Raw genomic sequence first — 20864 nt, 5'->3', positions numbered from 1 at the left:
CCAGTCCTGGACCGCTCTCCGATGCTCATCTTTGCTTTCGCAACTCTGGCCACCACTTGGTCTGCAGTGGTTTCCTCCAATCTCCCTTTAAGATCTGATTTCCCCTTGAGGGAGGGGAGGGAGGATTGTGTGGTCAAACAGGACACCTCCCTCAGAGAGATAAGTTGGGGATGTGAACATTAGCTTCAAAATGAGCAGCTTCTGTAGATCTCTGCTCTCTGGGCTGGTAGGGCTGGCCCCCTGCTGCTCCTCAAGAGATGGGGAGGGCTCTGCAGTACTTAAGAGTGGTCCCATCTGCTCAGACTTGCCTTTCATAAGGGGAGGGATTTATGCAGTGTCCTTGTGCACAGACCTGGGATTTGCCTGAAAACCATGGGCCTCTGAGAATATTACTGAACGCTAAAGTGTTCAGCCACGGAGATGATTCATGATTTGTCTGCATGGACGTGTGTGTGTGTGTGTGTGTGTGTGTGCGCGCGCGCGTGCGCGTGCGCCTGCTGGGGAGGGGCACACACATTGATGGATGCTTTTCCCCATTCTTACTTCTAATCCAAACATTAGGAAACTTTCTTTTTTCTATATTCACTCAGGAGCCAGCCCACAGCGTCAGGCTCTGGAGACTTCAGCGTGTGAAGATGATACAGTACTCTTTGGTGCTGGCACTGAAGCAGGTTGGCTGATATCACTGCTGGCGGAGAGGGGCCGGGGGCTGTCTGGAAAGATAGTTCTGATGACTGCTTTGCTGCAGGTGGCAGAGGATTTGGGGAGTGCGGGGGGGGGGGGCGGGGACGGTACTAATCGCTGTTCAAATTAGGCTGCTTGTCTTTACCTTACAGGCCTCCAGGGTCTCAGTCGGAGGGAAGTTACAGAAACTTAGAACACAGGAAGGCAGGTGTAGGGAGTTTCTTGTCTCAATCTTGGTAGCGCCAAGCCAAAATGAAGCCCACAGATGGTAAGAAGAGATCCCAGAGAACAGGGCTTGGAGGGTCCACATGGGACCTTGACCTCTTTTCGTGGCCCAGTGGCTGGGCAGGGAGCATTTTCTGCTTGGATACCCCTCAGTGGTGGTTCTCCCATTTTCTTGCTCATGTTCTAGTTTGGACCCCAGTCTTCCCAGCTCTTGAGTTTTTCTTTTCTCTCAGGCCATTCATAATTTAGCTGACGTTTCAGGCCATGGGTCAGCCCACGTTTTGAAAGGGGAGCTGGTGGGCCTGTAACTATGTGCAAGGTCGTTCTCCTTTGGGCTCAAGAGAAGATATAGTTTCTCCTTAAGAAAGAGAAGCAGGGAACCATTTCTATGATCTCTTAATGAAGGATTTACTACCAATTTGATAAGTTCAATGCTCTTTTTACTCATTCTGAATGAATAACTTCGTCAGTCAACCCGAGGGGCTGCAAAACCTACAAAGATGCTTTCTTCAGCCTCCCTGTTTTAACACATGCTGGGGCTTGAGCCTGCCTCTGACAGACTGGGGAGGAGTAGAAACATTCCAGAGACCAGGTCTTAAGAGTGTTATCTCTTCCCCCACCCCAAATCCTCACCCTCCATTTTATCTCTCTTCACCACAAATGCAGAGACCTCCTAGGGAAGTGTGAAGGGATGGGTTTTAATCAGGTTTGGGGAAGGAAGGGGACTAAGTTGAGCCCAAAGAAACATGGGGACTGTTGGAATTTTTAGATGATGCCCCTCTGTTACACTTCTCATGTGTTGTATATTATATCCTACAAATTATGCATTTGTGGCGGTAATCTACAGTGTGTACGTGGCGTTTGCCAAACCTGCTTGGCGGAAACAGTATTAAATAAAATTGTAAGAAATGCTTTCGGGGCCTTGCATGGCTTATTTAATTCTATCAATGACAGATACACGATGTTAATGTGTAGCATCTCAGTTGGCACAATATCATGTTTTGTTTATATATGCCAGATACATCTAAGCACGAAAGATACAGTTTTTCCACACATACATTTCCCAGTGATTCCTTAGGAGAAATGTGATAAAAACAGCAGAAACCGTTTCTCTCTCCACATAAACTTGTACCCCGAACACACAGACTGCCAGTCACACATACTCATATGGCCAGCTGGCCACGTACCTATTGTTATATACAGGCCTCCACCAGTAAATGCACATGTAGATTCTGTAAACGTAGATGCAGCTTTATACACTAGTACACAATTACAGACACATATACCAGCATTTTAGACTCTCTGGTACATTTACGCGTATCTCCTCCCATAACTACCCTGCTGCGTAGACAGATGCTGATGTGAACATGTGTACCATCCCGCACGTGGATACTTACATGTCCACATGCAAGTGTCCTCGGTGAGAGTGCACACATGCCTGGAAGGACGCATGCCCACACGCAGGAGAGTCCTCTCCACATAAGTGTAAATCTAGGTATATGTGCACACTTGCACACACACATACTCCCACACCCCTGCTCCTGGGTACACACTGACACTCCATATGGCCAAGGTGCCACAGCTGCCCTGTTCCTCTTCAGACCTGGTGGACATTGTCTGAATTGCATGTTTGTCCTGGATGAGCCCTGAGGCCTTCAGGATGGGAGGCCAGGAGGAGTAGGGTTAAGATGCCAGCCCGCCCGGCCTCTGATGAAGATCATACGAAAATGTGGGGATGGCAGGAAGGGGTTGGGTAGCTGGTCTCTGCAGAAAGAGATGCCTCCAAAAGAGGATCAATCTCTTGTTTGCTCACTTAACAAATGAGGCAGATATCTGACTGGCTTCTGTGGCCCTGGGTCTGCTGCCAGTGATCTGTGTGAGCCTAGGTAACCGGCTCGCTGGGCCTCAGTTTCTACATCTGTTAATTGAAGTATTGGCCTAGACCAGTAGTTCTCAACCCTGCCTACATAGTAGAAACATCTGGGGAGCTTTTAAAAAATAAAACACCTGGGCTCCACCCCAGACCAATTAGATCAGAATCTCTGGAGGTAAGTACCTGGCATTTCACTTTTTAAAAAGTGCCCCACGGAATTCCCTGGTGGTCCAGTGGTTAGAACTCAGTGCTTTCACTTCTGGGGCCCGGGTTCAATCCCTGGTCAGGGAACTAAGATCCCACAAGACGAGCGGTGCGGCCAGAAAAAAAAAAAGTGCCCCAGGTGATTCTATGTTCAACCAATGTTGGAATCCACTGGCCTAGATGCTCTCCAAGGCCCTTCTAGCCCTAAAACTCTATGCCATGGAGGACCTTTTAATTTATAAAGCACTGTGCTGGGCACCAGGGTACTCTGCCGAAAGTTCTAATTCACTTGTATAAGATCATAACAAGTCATTAAAATTATTCTTCTTTCAGTTTTGGAAGAGGATAATTTTTGAACAAATTCTATTTATGCTGGAAGAACTCAGGTCTGCGTTTCCAGCTCCCTCTTTGTTCCCTTCCATCTTTGTTCCAATCTTCCATATATTAATTATCTGCCATAGATGCGAATAGTATAAGTGGGTCCCTAATAAATGTGATCGATACCTTGTTAACTGCACATATTTCCTGTCTGGCTCCTCACCCAACCTGTCAGGTAGCGTGGTATTTTTAGTAGGGTGAATGATGAGGCACAGGTCTCCTGGGGAAAGTCCCCCTGCCCCAGCCCTGAGTCAGAGAACACCAGCCCCTAGGCCCATGCCCCAGTTCTGGAGGCTGGTGTGCTAGCTGAAGAAAAAGCCTTGAGCTGCATGTCCTAGAAAGCTGCTCTCAGACTTGGGCCTTTGGGAATCCTACCTTAATATTCTGCAACCACAGTCCCCAGGCAGAGCCGGTCCCTCTCGAAAACAAATCTGCTCACAGCCGCACCTGCTGGAAGAGGCGGAGTCCAGCTGAGGCATCTCAGCCACGTGGCAAGCAGGAGGCAGAAATGAGGCGACTCGGGCTGCTGCCGCCTGTGGGCCCCTTTCTCAGTTGGAGGATGCTTAACAGAGCGTAGGGGAGGGGCTCTGCCTTTCACCTGGGTGGGATGGAGGAAGAGGTGTTCATTCTGGATGCAGAGCTCCTACGCCTCCATCAGTGTTATCATTCACTGGAGTCCAGGTTAGGGGTCTCCCGGAGAGACTCAGGATGGAGTCTGGTTCTTGCTCTTTCCCACAATCTCCCTCTCTCTGTAGCTCTGCTGGCCGGCCCAGGAGGCAAGCCAGGCTGGGTTGATCTTTCTCCTGAAGGCGTTTGGACTAGTTTTCTTCCTTCGGAAGGTTGTCCCAAAGCACCTACCGTTGCTCTACTGTCCAGGTGAGCACTGGAGGCCGTGATGGGGCCAGAGAGCCCTGTGGTTTGGGCTCTCACCCTCTCATCCGCTCATGCTTGCTTTTTCTCCAATTGCCTCGATTTTTCCCTGTCTCCTTCATTTTGTCTCCTTTCATTTTCTCCCCTGACGACATACCAAATCTGGTCTCGGCCCCCAGGGGGGCCTGCACACCGGGCAAGAAAGGTTGCTGATCACAGAGGACATCTCAGGTCCTGCCCAGTCCTTTCCCCCCTCTCCTCACCTTCCCTCGCAGGGAGGCCGGACTTGGTGCCGAGGAGGGAACCCCAGACGCAGCTCAGGATCCTTGGATTCTAAATCTAGATCCAGAGCCCAGCTTCCCACGCCTGTGCCCCTTCCCAGGGCCCACCTCCCATTGGGCCTGGGGAGCATCACACCCCAGGATGTGATGGATTCCCCAGGCACCTTCAAAGGGCTCCACATTTGTTTGCAGTGCAGACCTTGAATCCTGCTCTGGTCATAAATGTTGTTTATTTTGACTAGGACCTACTGAAAGGGGACTGGGGGTTAGGGAGGGCAAAGAGAGGATTCCATAGGGAAGATCATAAAACCATTAGCAGGGCAGGGCTTTCAGGGGTCACAGGATCATAGAATTTTCTGGCTGGAAAGAACATAGGCCATCGGAAAGGTCAGAGAAGGCCACTTTTTCAGCAAGAGGCCTCTAGGGGCCATACAGGGCTAAGGTGGCGGGCTTTGGGCCTCTTTCTAGAAAGTGGACACAGGGTGTGGAGGCATGACCCCCCAATAACCTTACACCAGGTGGGGGAGGCCAATAGTTGCTGAACATGATGGATTTGCCCTCTCAGTGGGAAGAACCAGTTGCCTGAATGCGCATTGGAGCCCCTTGTTCCGGGGAATGGGCACAGCTCCGGGTAAAGGAAATAAAATCACCTCCCATTCTGCTCCTGCCATCATTTTGAGCAGCTACTATGTACCAGGTGCTATGCTTGATGCTCCTCCAGTACCTTCAAAACAATTCTGAAAGAGATGTTATCTCCGTTTTGCAGATAAGGCAGTTGAAGCTCAGAGAGGGGCGCTGGGTTGCCCAAGGTCACACAGCAAGTTGGTGGTAAGACTGGGATTAGACCTGAAGAATTCAGATTCTTTAAGCCTAATCGCCTTTCCATCTCCCCTCCTCTCCCCTCCCCTCCCCTCCCCTTCACCATCTGCTATGATCTGGTCCCCTGCAGCCTCAGAGACGGAATGGGAGCAGGGCTCTGTTCCCTTTAAAGGTGATGTTGGGGGTGAGGAAGCTCACTTCTAGTAAAGGGAGAAGAGCAGCCTTGGGTTCCTTCCACTCCCCGGCACAGACGCCCTTTACTTGCTGTGAGGCTTAGAGCAAGTCACTTCACCTCTCTGAGCCATACTTCTGGATCCATCTCCAGACCTGAGGTCTTCATGGGAGGTGAGGGTTGGCAGAGGTGGTAGCAAGCTGTTCCCCTTTGAGCCCCTCTTTGGTGTAATAGCTCTGGGGGGTTGGGGGGAGATGAGACTTGGTTTTGCCCTCAAGGCCGACTCAAATCACAAAAAAGGCACCTCAAAAGCAGGCAAGGCAAGGCTCACCGAGATCCCTGCTGAGAATGCAGGAGGCTGAGAGCCAGGGCAGAGGCTGGGCTGTGAAGAGGCAGCTTAAGCAATGAGTTCTCCCCTGATCCCCTGCCTGTGTAATCCAGTTGCTCAGAGAATGGAAAATCCCCTTCCTCTTCCCCTGCCTCCTTCTCCACAAAGGCCTCCTAATAGGCCTGCCAGGTTTGGGGTGCTAATCTGCTCAGACACCACTCTGGGAACAGGTTGCCTGGGCTCCCAATCCCAGCTGCCCCTCAGTGGGAGATGGGGAAAGCTGGTGGAGGGTCAGGGGTCCTAGCACTTGGGGGAGGGTCTCCTGCTGTCTGGCCCGTCCAAAAGATCAGGGACACTCATGGGCCTCTGTGATGAGGGGACTTCAGGGATGGGGAAGGGAGGTGGGCAGGAGGGCTGGGTCCTGGGGCAGAGGTGCCTTGGGTGGGACTTGTTATTAAACAGCCCCATTATTTCACCCACCACACTCCTTTCATTTTTATTTGAAGACAGCTCCCTCCCCAGCACCTTCACCTCCCCACCCCCTACACTTTCACTCATCCATCCACTGAGCCGCTGACAGCTGCCCTGCGGGTGAACTCCAATCATCCTGAGGCTGGAGAGATACTGGTGGGGGGCTCAGGCCAGAGCATGCCCCTTCCAGCCCCCCCTCCCCCTACACACATACTCACTCCCTCAGGGTAGTGCCACCTTGGCTCCATGAATCAGACCCAGAGAGGAGAAAACGAAGGAGGCAGGAGAGCTGGGAGACGACGAAAAGAGAAGAAATGGTGCAACGGGGGGAAGAAGAGGAAGGAAACAGAAAACAGAGAAGCAGGAGTGAAAGAGGAAAAGGGAGGGCATGGAGGAGGAGGAGAGAGAGGGAAAGAAATCAAGAAGGTGGAAAAGGAGGAGGAGAAGTGAAGGAAGGATGAAAGGAGGGAGGGCAGGGGCCGGAAGACTGGGAAGAACTAGGGCGTCACCCTGCATGGTGGGGGCAGTGGGAAGACGGGCAGGGATGTTGGACGGGGAGGAGGGGGCTACACAGGCAGGAGGGAAGCCAGGGGTCTCTCCACAGGCGAGGGAGGAGGCTGGGTGCAGCCTCGCCCACCAGCTCCCACCTCTGGGTGAAGGTTAGTCACTGCAATGCCTCTGACCACATCAATGGCTAGCCAGACCGTAACCACGGGGGTCTCTGGCTTGGGGTGGTCAGAACTGTGAGGACCATCCTGTCCCCTCCCAGGATGGTGACAGCTTCTGCCCGGTCAGCATGGCCATGCCCACCTCATGCCTGCAGCCTCCATCCTGCCTGCTCCTCTTTGGTTACAGAGCCCATTGGGAGTTGGTCCTAATTGTTGGGTTTTATGATGTTATGAGGGACTGAGCCTTAAAGGCCAAGTACTTTCCATCCCCCCTCACTTTACAGGTGGGGCACTGCAGCCCGGGGAGGGGAAGAAACCTGCCCACAGTTACACTGTGAGCCCTGCCTTTCTAACCTCATGCCGAAACAGCCAAAGAGGAAAGGGGCAGCGCGGCATCTCGGTAGAGGGCCCGGCTCTCTGTATTCGGTCCTCTCTGCTGGGAACACTACTATAGTGTTTTGTGTCCCAGATGAGGGGAAATGTTTGTGATTATGAATAGTTACCTTATTCTGAGTACTGCTATATGCCAGGCACTTTGGCATACATTATTCTGTCAGGTGGATATTCTATGTCCTGCCTTTACAGAGGAGTAAACCAAGGCCCAGAGAGGTTAAGTAACTTGCTCAAAGTCACATCACTAGGAATTGGAGCTGGGATTTGCTCAAAGGCCATGCTGAATCTCTAATGCCTTGCTCTCTCTCAGGTGATGATAGCTAATGCCCTCTACCCTCATTCTCCACCTCCTCATACTCTAAGGATTAGAGCTGACCCGACCCCCCTTGCCGTATGGGACTGATGTTGTCATGGAGAATGTAGCTGGGTGAATCCCTCTGACCACGTACTACTGACTCCCACCAAAGACCCCACAAGGACAAGGGTAAGGTCCCCTGAGACTCTGTGTGATTTATCTGGTGGTACTGCTATTTTATGGGATGGGCCAAAGAGGTGTCAGGAAGCAAGTTTGCTGTAAATCTCCTTTTTCTGCTTCCTTTCCCTCTGTACGTTCCCTCCTGGGATTTATGGTGGAATATGTTCAGAGCTAGGGACTTGGGGCTTGGGTTCAGGCTTGGGGTGGAAAGGCAAGGGACAATACATCTTCCTCCTACGGGATCTGCTAAACGTGTGTGTGTGCGCATGAGCTACCCATGCTCCATCACAAGCCTGCACTGTGCGGTCCACAAAACCTTTATTAAAATCTCCACAGTGCTCCAATAGTTCTGCAGACAGCACGCTGCCTGCACTAGGGGTTTGTTGTTGGGACCAACCCATAGGTTGGTGCCCCCTGCGTGCCTCCCTCACTGGTGGGCGTGAGTTTCTGAATCAAGCCAGGAACCTGGGAGCAGAGCCCACGTGGGAACAGATGTGTGACCCACATGCAATGCCTCTGAGGATGGGAAGAAGGGGGTGCTCCCCACGAGGGGGTAGGTCATGGGGTAGCTGGAAAGGAACCTGCTCGTGGGTACCTTTTGAGATTGGTGGGGCGGGCAGGGCAGGGGCAGGTAGGAGGGCTCCCTAGTTGGGCTATTGGGGAAGCTGTCTTGGCCTCCACTGTGGACACTGCACTCCAGCTGAGAGAAATGGAGCAAGATGCTGCAAATCTGACTTCTCACATGTGCAGGGCCTGGAGCATCTACATCTCCTGGCTGGGGGTGTCTGTACCAGGGGGCGAGCCCAAGGTCACATACCAAGAGCGCTGACGGAGACTGGTGCACCATCTCCCCCTTCACACCTCTCCCCGCATCAAGGGCTTTCAGGGCTCTGAATACTGGGCTGTTTGTTCTGAGCTAAGCTTGGCCAGCTCAGGGGCCAGCAGATGCTGGCTGTAGCCAGAAGCCTAGAGACAGCTCAACCCAGGGAGAGAGGAGGAGGGGGAAGGAGAGGGAAGGAAAGAGTTGAGTAGGGGAGGGAAAGAAGGGGACAGGCTAGGGAAGGCCTTTCCTGACTTGTTCCCCCCAACACACAGGTCTTTCCCTCTGCTGAACCCCTTCCCCGATCACAGGGCTCCTTATGTAGGTTCTGGTGGCCTTCAGTACTGTCCCCCTCCTTTGCAGGGGAATTTCTCCAAAGAGTCTATGGCACCTGGAGGATATGTCTTGGGCATCCCATACCTCTCCATGGTCCCAAGTCCAGTGTGCAGGACCTTAGGGGGGGTTCAGTGAGTCCTGGCAAAATGAACCCAGAAGAAAAGAGGAGATGTCACCCTTTGAGTGAATATCAGGTCACTCTCCCACCCCGTCCTTTCCCTGCTCCTCTCCTGGCTGCCCAAACCAGGGCTGCACTGTGTCTCCCGTTAAATATATGGAATTATCTATTACAATACTTCAATATTTATTACATTGATTTCACTTTAAATGCTTTGTAAATCATAGCAAAAAATAATGGCCTTCCAACAGAGAGTCATATACCGTAATCAACTGGAAGAAAGTCGGCATTGTAATTTAAAATAAAAAAAGTCCTTATGTGAGTCTCTCGTTTAAATTAAGAGACAGGACGTGATTCAAATAATAAGACCCAAGTGAGGCTGGTTTTTCTCGGCAAATTAGTAGAGGTTTTAACTGGAACTGAAAAGGTGTTAAGGTGGAACACTGACCTTATTAGACCTTAATTATTTTCTGTTGTTACTTTCCTGGAGCACAGGTGTTTTTTTTTCCCCAAAGTGGCCAGGTTAAGCTTCATCTCAGGAACTTTGTCTTTCGAGAGATATCACTTATCAAGAGGCATTAGTGGGATAAAAGCGCAGACACTTCGCCTGTGTCCCTTGTCTCCATCCTAGAGTTTCCTGGGCACCTACAACTCCTGGTTTGCAGGCAACATTCTTGTCCTTGAAAACGGAGGATTCACCCCGCTCTGTCCCCGGCTTCTTCAGCGTCTTCACCCAGCCTTCTTAGTGGCAGCCTCGTCCCGCTAGAGGTATCCTCTGCCAACTGGTACAGCCAGCGTCCATCTGGCCGGGCGAGAGGAGGGGACGTGTGCATACACGAACAGTGCGTGCGGGCGCATGTGTACGTGCGCGCATGCGCCTGCTGGCGGGGAGGGGGCGGGGGGGGACGCAGCAGGTGGTACTTTCCTCACCTTTCAGTGCAGCCTTCCTGCTCTACCTTCCATGGCCAAATGCGGCTGATCATCGGTCCCAAAGCTAGCCAGGCCCAGCCCAAGATGTCCACGGCACCTGGAGATGAAAATGGAGCAAATGCCATCCCCTCTAAATGGAAATAATGCAAGTTAATGGTCCAGCACGGTGACTGGCACGTAGTGGGCATCCGGTAGTGGTGGTTCTATTTTTGCTGGAAGGAGACACAGTCAGAAAAGGGTCTTTTCCGCTTGTTTCCAGACCCCCCTCAATATCTCCTACTGGCCCTGGGGTGGGGTGCAGAGGTGGGGAAGAAATATTGAGCCCCAAGAAGGCCCCATGCAGACATCCATTACACGGCCGCACACCCCTCCTGGAAGATAACCCAGCTGAGCTCTTTTTATTAAGCACAGCCCTCTCCGTTCCTCCCACTGGTCTCCTAATCAACTGATTTGATCAGAGCGAGGAAGAACTTTCCCCCTGGCCCGGTGTCTTGGGAACCATGCCTCGTGGTTCATCACTATCCAGGAGAAGGTTGGGGTAGGGGGGAGGATGCTGTAGAGAGATAAGAAAGGACCCAGTGGGACCCATTTAGGCCATCACAGGTGGAGGGATCCCCAAAGGAAGAGGGAAATCAAGGCTTCTTTTGTTGCCTGTCAGCTGTGAATGTCGAGACAGAACCTGTATGCTTCAGAGGAGATCCAAAGTCCTAGAACATAAGGTCTGAAAAGGGTCATCTAGGCAGACTCTCTTGCTTTATAAAGGGGACAGTAAAGCACTTTGAAATGATTGAACACCCTGCCTGCGGGTCCATGGGGGGCCGAGTTGAGATGGTGATGGAGAGGACAAAAGCTGTGGGGATGTGGTCTCTGGCCTGGGGGAGGCCTGGCTGAGCTGAAGGGGTCCTGGAGCCTGGTGTGCAAGGCTTCACCTTGGGCCAGGCTCATCCTGGCACACGTGGGCCAATCCCTGCTTCCAGCTAGGTGGAGTGACCCTTTCTGGACCCTACTCATGTCTCTCATCACAGGCCATGGATGAAGGAGGATGTACCAAGAGGAGCAGAGGTCAGGGCTCAGCAGCTGTGTGACCCAGGAAGCACTTCCCTTTCTGAACCTATTTCCTCCCTGCCCTACTTACTTAGCAAGGCATGGGGGAGATAAGGAGATGACTTGATGTAGATTTAATCAGACTTTCACTTGTGGGCTCATATTGAGTTTTGCCTTCTTCTGTCCTACCTTCCCTGTGGCTTAACTCCAAATTCTGCCCTGCCAAGGAATGGGACAGGGGAGGAGGCTTAATCCTCCCAATAACATGACTGTAAGATAGGTAGATCGGTATATTATTGTACCCATGGGACAGATAAATAAACCGAGGCCCAGAAAGATTAAGTACCCTGCCCTCCCCTCTCCCCAGCTGCTAAGAGGCAGAACTGGGATATGAACCCAAGTCTCTCTGACTCTAGATACATCAGATCAATAATCTAGATACATCAGGGCAATAATACATGAGGGAATGTGAGTACCACGAGTGCGGGCATTTGTAGATGTTTTGTTCACTGCTGTCTCCCCAGCCCCTGGAACAGTACCTGACACACAGTGAACAACAGATATTTTAAAATAATGAATGTCAACTTTAATGGAAGGTAGCAAAGTGAGTTAGGAATGACCACTTTATTGGGAGCTAGATCTTATATCACAGTTTCATGAAAGTTTCTATGGGGTGGAGAACTTGGGGTAGCATTTTACTGTCCATGGTAGCTCCTTCTGGCTGTTTTTATATCCAGTTACCACCATGTCAGTGGTTTAGGCCCCGGCTAGTAGTTAAATAGAAAGGAAATAAAATTAGGAAATAGCAACATTAGCAATAAAGTAAAATCTCCATAGACATACGCAGATTATATTAAAATGATGTCATAGAGGTAAACAGTGTCTTGCTCCTTGATAGAGCTCTTGGGAAGATGTTATGGAGAAGAGAACCCTGCATGTTTTCCCGGTCCATGCATCTTTTAGTTTTATACGTAAAGATATTGGCCCTTGATGCAAAGGAACCAACTTTTTATTCTGCCAATTTTTACTGAGCACCTACTATATTCCATGCACTGGGTGAGGCCCTGGCAGGTACAGAGATGCCCAAGGGATGGCCTGCCAAGAGCAAAGTCAAGGCCCTCAGGAGCAAAGTCAAGGCCTGGGGAGACTGCCCTCAGGGTGGCCAGACTTGTCCAATAGCCTGCTTGGCCCAACTTGGCTCTTCCTTCTCTCCTCCCTGGTGCATAGAGAGTCAGCCTCTTGCTCCAGGAGGTCAGCCCAAGGGTCTCTCTCTTTCTCTCCCCACCCCCACCCTCACTTCTCACCCTCCACCCCTACCCCAATCCCTGGCTGACTGAAAAGGTGCAAGAGGGAATCTGAGAGATTCTGTGCTGTTTGTTTTGGGTTCAATGAAATCTCATTTACACGTGTTAATTGCAACTAATTGGCACTAATTGGATGAACAGGAAACCCTCTGGGAGCACTCATACCTTTAATTTGTAGTAAATATCATTAATTAACATATGCTAATTAGAGCCAATTAACATTGATTAAGGGTTTCCAGCTACTTGGAAAGTACAACTCTGTGTCCTCCTCTCTTGGTTGCCTGAAGTCAGCACAAAATATGATACATGGAGTCTGGGTGGGGAGAGGACGGCCCTTCTGGCCGCATCTCCAGGTGGGGGCCGTCACAGCCTTAGCAGCCCTCACCTGAGCTGGGTGCTTGGAGGATGGCAGCCTGCCCTCTCTCTCCCCAGGGCAGAGGGGGCTGCAGGGGAGGGGCTGCAAGGTTAGCGCTGCTTCTCAGGGAGTGGGAGGAACAGGCGGGGGATGTCCTGGGGATTGGGTGTTCTTTCCTGGGCCTGGCTGGAAGGGCAGGTTGAAAGCGCTAGAGGCCAGCCTGGCAGGGAGGGTGGGGGGCAGCTCAGGCCAAGCAGGGTTTGGACTCCTCTTCCACAGATGACGGGAGGGTGGGAGCCCCCCATGATCTGAGGCCTGTTTGGCGCGTGTGTGTGCACCTCTATGTGGCATGGATGTGTGAATAGGACACCTCCTTGGTCTGACAGGTGCACAGATGGTGGGACCACTTTTACCTGGGAACTGGAAGGCTTTTAGGTCTACTTTTAGTTCTATTACTAACTAGTTATGGGACTCTTGGGATTAATGTAAATATTACATATATGTATATATATATATATATATGCACACACACATGCATACATAAATTGTCTATTTTAGTCCAGTTACAAAAGAAATAAATGTTTCTTGCAGACCCCTACCCCCACCCCCAGGAGTGCCCTTTCTGTAATAGGCTGCAAGGCCTGCCTTTCCTTTTCTGGAATATTCACCTCATTGTTTCATGTCCAATGTCCATCTTCACCAACAATTTATAAGTTCCCTGAAACAAAGTTCGAGTCTGGCTTGCTGATTGTGGCACTTCATGGGCACTAAAAAAGCTGCTGTTAAGTATAATGATATGAAAAAAAATTTGTTGAGTGAATAAGCGAACACATAAAACCATCTGTAATTTCAACCGCTACAGAGAAAAATTTGATGTGTGTATATTTATATGTATATACCTATTACATAAATAAAATATATGTTTTATACATATAAAACACACCTATATAATATGAATATCTATCCCAAAAGGCTTAGTGCAGTTTTTGCTTTAATAACTTCAAGTGTAAGTGCTACAAACTTTAAAAACCAAAGAAATCATTCAAAACCTGATTTAGATTTATTATACACTTACTTAGTTTTATGAATTTTGAATAATAAATTTAAAATTTTAATTTTCTGTTTTAGTCCCTCTGAATGAAAGTAGCAAAGAGTGACTCAAAAACGGAAACTAAAATTTTATTATTCAAAATTCACAAGACTAAATATGTGTATTCGTGCCAGCACTGAGAACTGTTCTTTCCTTTCAACCACTGGCTAAGTCATTAAGCCAATTTCCTCATCTGTGCAATGAGGCCAGTGGTCCCTGCATTACCTTGACTCTCAGGCTTCTCATGTGGGAGGATGTGGTGATTTTGCAACCCAAGAAAAGGAGTATTTCCCAGGCCACCTAGGAATAAAAAAACTTTATAGCTCCCAGATCTGAGCTTCTGGCTCTGATGGAAAGAGATGGGGCCAGGGTGAGACAGAACCTGGCGGAAACCTCACCTCCAAGGGGACCTCTGTGGTAGATCCTTACTTACCTAACTCAGAGGAACAGGGCTGCCCTGGAGGGGCTTGGGGGTCAGGACAATGCAACTTGCAAGGTTGGAAAGATCACCCTGTGAAGGGCAAATGATCCACTTTTCCATACAGGGAAAAGTGGATTAAAAGCCCTTGCTGTGGGGACTTCCCTGGTGGCGCAGTGGTTAAGAATCCACCTGCCAATGCAGGGAACACGGGTTCGAGCCCTGGTCCGGGAAGATCCCACATGCCGCGGAGCAACTAAGCCCGTGTGCCACAACTACTGAGCCCGCGCTCTAGAGCCCATGAGCTGCAACTACTGAGCCTGCATGCCACAACTACTGAAGCCTGTGCGCCTAGAGCCCGTGCTCCGCAACAAGAGAAGCAACCGCAATGAGAAGCCCGTGTGCAACGAAGAGTAGCCCCCGCTCGCCACAACTAGAGAAAAACCCGCTCGCAGCAACAAAGACCCAACGCAGCCAAAAATAAATAAATAAAATAAATTACAAAAAAAAAAAAAAGCCCTTGCTGCGGGACAGGCCCTCTTCTAAATATTTTATATGCATCATTCACTTAATCCTCCCACAACCCAACAATGTAAGCACCATTATTACCCTCATTTCACAGATGAGGAAACTGAGGCTCAGAGAGGCCAACTAACGTGCCCCAGCTCACACAGCCAAGTGGCAGGGCTACAGCCTGAATTTAAGTTCAGCTGCTAGGTGCTGCCCCCTCCCTCCCACCCACATTTTTGGTGCCTGCAGAACAGCTCCAGGAAGCTGTGGTTCCTGGGGTGGATCCCCCAGCGCGGGGAGCTTCTGGCTCTGCCGAGGCCTCCGCAGCATTGCTGAGCGGACCCCATTCCCAGCCCCCTCCGCGTGGATATCTGAGGTCTGAGGGAGAGCTGCTGGCGAGGTTCACAACAGCTTAATTACCAAAGTGATTTTAATTTGTTTTTGTTAATTGAAATCTCATTAAGCAAGTAATTTACTCCAGCACAGCTCAGGAGTGCACAATTCTACGCGTGAGGAGGCTAAAGGGGTTTTTAGAACTCACCTTAATCTGGGGACTGTGCTTCTGACTTCATCCTGTGGCCTGTGCGCGTGTGACTGGGTGTGTACACATGCCTCCCGGGGAAAGGCCCTCCCAGCTGGCCAGGGGCCCCCTTTCTCCTTCTCGGCCTATACTTGCCTGTCCTACCACCCCTGGCCCCCCACCCGCCTTGCCCTGTATTCTGGAATGATGAAAAAAAAGTGAACCCAGGACATCCCTCTGTAGAGCATGTGTGCACCCAGGTGTGTGGCACGTCGTACAGACACACGGATACCGGTTGGTATTTGTCCATCTTTGTGCCAAGCACTGCACTAGGTATGAACTGGAGATGCTGGGCAGACACATGGTGCTTTTTAAGGTTTTTTTCTGAACCCTGGACTTTATTAGTCCACCGGCTAAATGTCCTGAGTCCTCTTTCTTACTCACATCTCATGCATTGTAATCCCTTGCCATCATGGTCCTTCCCCGACGGTAAACTCCAAGAGGGCTGGGGCCCCTTGTCTTCTTCATGGCTGTGGCCTGGCTTAGCTGGGGGTTCTCAGCTGGGTTTGGGGTGGGCAATTCTTTATTTTTTTTGGCCGCGCCACAGGGCATACGGGATCTTAGTTCCCCAACCAGGGACTGAACAGGGGCCCACGCAGTGAAAGCACCGAGTCTTAACCACTGGACCGCCGGGGAACTCCCAGGGGTGGGCAATTCTTTATCGAACGGGACTGTGCTAGGAATTGCCATCCACTTAGCATTCCTGGACCTGGCTTATGCAGCACCGGTAACATCCCTGCAGATAAGTGTGACAAACCCAAACTTGCCCTCCGAGTGTTCCCAACCTCTCTGAGTGGGGTGGGGATTTGAAACCGGTGCAGGTGTCCACACACTGCCTGGCATGTAGTAGGTGCTCTGTGAGCATTTGCTGGGTGGGTGACCGAGAGCATTCATGAGCTGTGCCTCTGACCTGGTCCGTGTTTCTCTGCGAAGTGTTTCTCTGCGATGTGTGTGTGTGTGTGTGTGTGCGCGTGCGTGTGCATGTGTGACTGTGAAATGCGTGTGCTGCTCCTCTGACCTGTGCCCCTTGGTGCGCTGGGCCAGCAGAGGGTTCTGGGCCCTACTGCAGGCTGGAGCCCCTGTTCTCCAGAGCTCGTCGGCACCGGGCTTTTCCCCTCTCCCCTGGTGGCCTCATCGTCCCCTGGCTGCCTCTCCAAGGCCCCCGTCGCCCAGCTGCCTCCTCCTTTTGCCCCTGACTATGGCCACTTGGTAGTTTTCCAGGCCTGACATTTTGAACATGCAATGCCATATGTATCGCCACTCTCAGGTAATTATCACGTAAAATTAAGCTAGTCTTGTGCATGAAACCAGCAATTAGCCAGGGATTGAAGGTCAGGGAGAGCTCGTTTATAGAGTCGCTAACAAAATGTTAAGTGGAAGTGTGTGTCAGATGGGCCAGGAGGCTGGATTAGCCGGGGTCGCAGCGGTGGGACTGGAGAGCCGTGGAGACTCCCGGCTCTGTAGCACCAGGCACAGCAGGAGGAGCTGGGGATTTATGGCTCACACTTTTCTCTTCCAGCTCTCAGTCTGGGGCACGGCTTTGAAGGAAGGTTGCTAAGCCTGCTAAGTCCTAATGCACACCAACATCGTCTCCCTATTCATCCGGAAACCTGGTAGGTCCTGCCTCAAAGCCTGTATGTCATTCTACCTCCTACCTGGCTGCCCACCACCCCAGCATTTTACACGCTGCTGTGGGTCTCTGAAGACGACTCAGAAACTTTACACAGGCCATTCCCTTCGTTGGGAATGCCTCTCCATCTCTCTCAATTCCCTAATTGTCAGCCTGGAAATTTTCTATTTCTCTCCCCCAAATCTCAGGCCTCACTTCTCCAGGAGCCTTCCCAGGCCCCCGCCCTGTCCTCACTTTACTCCAGAAGGAGTTACCTTCACTTTTGCACCATGAGTGTGTCTCCACTGCTGAATTTACACTCTGGCAGCTTATTGGCACTGTGTCTGTCTGCACGACTGCACTGTGAACTATTCCTCTCTTCCTGGTGACCTGGAGCTGCTCAATAAATGTCTGTGGAATGAATACAGAAATTATTCTCTTTTGTTCTTTATTCTTTTACATATCCTTCAAGGCTCTGCTCAGATGTCACCTCCTCTGGGCAGCTTTCCTGGATTGCCTTCCCGGGTAGAACTAATCATGCCTTCTATGTTCCCGTAGCACTTTGTATACACATTTTTGTTAGAGCACTTATCAAATTGCCTCTTATTTCATTATAGCTCCACCCAGGGCTACCACATTGCACAACTCCAGAGGGCAACATTCACATGGAGCCAGGGAATGCAGAGATGGTGACTGTACTTGCTAAGTAGGCAGTGAACTTCTACAGAGCAAAGACCCTGTGATTCTGCTAATAGCTTGCATACAATGTGCTCTCATTGGCCACATGAATATTCGTTCAGAGTATGTATGCAATAAACATGTATTTAATTTTGAACAAGAACAGATTGTTCAGTGGAGAGAGCTCTAGATTTGGAGTCTGGGGACCTGGGTTCCAGTTCTGCCTCTGCAACTAGATTGCTGTGCAGCCTTCAGTGAATCACTCAACCTCTCTGGTCCTTATCCTTTTAAATCAGGTCATATGTGTCAAAGTACCTGGGACAAAGTAGGTGCTCAATGCATATTAGTTTCCCACACCGCACCCCTGCCTTTTTTCATCTGTAAAGTGAGGAATTTTAAGATTCCTTGCCTTGTAGAATTATAGGCTCTCAGGATTAGAAGTTTTGAAAGGCATCTGATCTAACACCTGGCATCTCCGGTAGGTGGTCATCCAGTTTTGGCTTGTATATCTCTAATGACGAGAAGCTCACTTCCTCACAAAGTAGGCCATTCTACTTTCAGACAGCTCTGCCTTAAAAACAGCCCCATTATCTAACACTCTGGCTTCCCAGAGTTTCCATCACAGGCCCTGGTTGTGCATAATGTGGAAAGTCCCACTGCCCAAGGTGATATTCATAGACAACGACCTGCTCCAAGGTCAAGGACACAGTTCCGTTACCATCCCTTATGTGACTTGATTTCAAGCCTATTTACCCTCTTGGTTACCCTCCTCTGAGCTTGCTCCCCTTTGTCCAAAGATCTCTTGAGACGGGGCATCAGAACAGGATAGGACGATCACCTTCCTTTGTTTAGAACCTGTGCTTCTATTAAGAACTCAGGTTGGAACCCAAGGTCATGTTATTGTGACCTATATCTCTCTCCACCTTAGCAAGCATTTCACCAAAGGAGACAAAGCTGGGAATGAGCAGAATTCTTCATAAATTTTATTTTACATTTTAAAAAGTCTGCATTTAAAGAAAGCACCATAAATCAAGTCCAAGTACAACTGACAAGCTAGGGAAACATTATTTGTAACTCATACCATAGGCAAAGGGCTAATTTCCTTAATAAAGAGAATTCACACATCAATATGAAAAAGCTCCACAACCCAATAGAAATATGAGCAAAGGGTAGAAGAGAGCTGCCAGAAAAGGGCTTGAAAATTGTTCTTAAATATACGAAAAGATGTTGGACCACGTTCATCATAAGAGAAATGTGAATTAAATGCATCATTTTCACCTGTCACATCAGAAAAGATCAAAAAGTTTGATAACATTTTGTTTCGAAAGGGTGAGGAAACAGACACTCTCCTACATTGCAAGGGTAAATTGGTACCACCTCTCTGGGCGGAAATGTAGATTTATCTCCCCCAATTTAAAAATGCACAGCCACATTGATCTGGTGATTCCACCTTTAGAAAGATCCTGCAGATCTACTCACACATGCACATCAGAAATGTACCCCGGATGAGGGCAGGGACTTTTGCCGATTTTGTTCACTGTTCTATCTTTGGCACCAGCACATGGTAGGTGCTTAATAAATGTCTATTGAATGAATAATGAATGAATGAATGAGTGGATGGGTGACTATGTAAAATGACATATGTTCAAGGTTATTCACCGCAAAATTTTTGGTAATAGCCAAAGACCAGAAATGACGTAAGTGTCCAACTATAATGGAATAGTGTACTGCAGTTAAAAAGATCAAGGCAGCTCTCCATGTACCGATGTGTAAGGATCTCCAAGGTATATTATTAAATGAGAAAAACAAGGTGCAGAAAAACATACATAATAAAAATGCAGCTGGATATTTGCTTGTCCATGGACAGAACATTTCTGGAAAGAGGCTCCCAAAATGGCCAGTGTGCTTGCTTCTAGGTGGAGGAACTGGGGGCCTGGAGCATGGAGTGGGGGGTAGCTTTATTTTTTCAGTGTATTCTCTTAGATTCCTTTTTAATATTAGGTCATGTGAATGTATCACCCATTCAAATCAACAAAGACAATTCAAAATTTAAGAAGAACTGGGCTCAGGAATTAACCCTATGCTTTTGTGTACACATGTATCTACACATCTCTGAGGATGTACATGTATGCATATGTGTGCATGCATGTACATTTCCAATTTACTTTGCTCACAATTGCAGATTAGTCTTCCCAAATGAAACACAGTCCCCGAGGCCTTCCTCTGATCAACACTTTTCTTAAAAAATTGAAGTATAGTTGATTTACAACATTGTGTTAGTTTCTGGTGTACAGCAAAGTAATTCAGTTATACATATATATACATATTCTTTTTCATATTCTTTTCCATTATGGTTTATTACAGGATATTGAATATAGTTCCCTGTGTTATACAGTAGGTCCTTGTTGCTTATCTAGTTTATGTATAGTAGTGTGTATATGTTAATCCCAGACTCCTAATTCATCCCTCCTATACCCCCTTACTCCTTTGGTAACCGTAAGTTTGTTTTCTATGTCTGTGAGTCTGTTTCTGCTTCATAAATAAGTTCATTTGTGTCATATTTTAGATTCCACATGTAAGTGATATCATATGGTATTTGTTTTTCTCTTTCTGACTTCACTTAGTATGATAATCTCTAGGTCCATCCATGTTACTGTGAATGGCATTATTTCATTCTTTTTTACGGCAGAGTAGTAGTCCATTGTGTATACTTTATCCTTTCATCTGTCGATGGACATTTAGGTTGCTTCCATGTCTTGGCTATTGTAAGTAGGGCTCCTATGAACATTGGGGTACACGTATCTTTTTGAATTATAGTTTTCTCCAGATATGTGCCCAGGAGTGGGATTGCTGGATCATATGGCAATTTTATTTTCAGTTTTTTGAGGAACCTCCATACTGTTTTCCATAGTGGCTGCACCAATTTACATTCCCACCAACAGTGTAGAAGGGTTCCCTTTTCTTTACACCCTCTGCAGCATTTATTATTTGTAGACTTTTTAATGGTGTCCATTCTGACCGGTGTGTGGTGATACCTCATTGTGGTTTTGATTTTCATTTCTCTAATAATTAGTGATGTGATCAACAGTCTTTGATGGTTCCTGTTGTCCATAAAGTCCAAACTTCTTGTCCTTGGTCTTGGAATCATCTGTTCTGACCCCAACCCACCTTCCACCACTCCCTCCACCCAGTCTTTGCCCCAGAAAAATGGAGCTACTTGTTCTCTCCATG

General features: G+C 49.0%; 1 long non-coding RNA gene across 3 annotated transcripts; it reads left to right on the top strand.

The window, feature by feature from the left end:
- Positions 1-592: 592 nt before the first annotated feature.
- On the top strand, positions 593-19690 carry LOC309619143. 3 transcript variants are annotated; one of them, XR_014238769.1, is made up of 5 exons: positions 593-671; positions 5282-5343; positions 7677-7850; positions 16866-16959; positions 17165-19690. It is a non-coding gene; the product is annotated as an uncharacterized lncRNA (long non-coding RNA). The 3 variants fall into 3 exon arrangements; XR_014238768.1 differs by having other exon boundaries at positions 7730-7850; positions 16866-19690; XR_014238770.1 differs by having other exon boundaries at positions 16866-19690.
- Positions 19691-20864: the final 1174 nt, after the last annotated feature.

Source organism: Balaenoptera borealis (assembly GCF_965194805.1).
Source record: "Balaenoptera borealis genome assembly, chromosome: 20".
Taxonomy (NCBI): Eukaryota; Metazoa; Chordata; class Mammalia; order Artiodactyla; family Balaenopteridae; genus Balaenoptera; species Balaenoptera borealis.
Note: the sequence above shows the minus strand (reverse complement) of the source record. Positions and strands in the feature narration are given on the sequence as shown.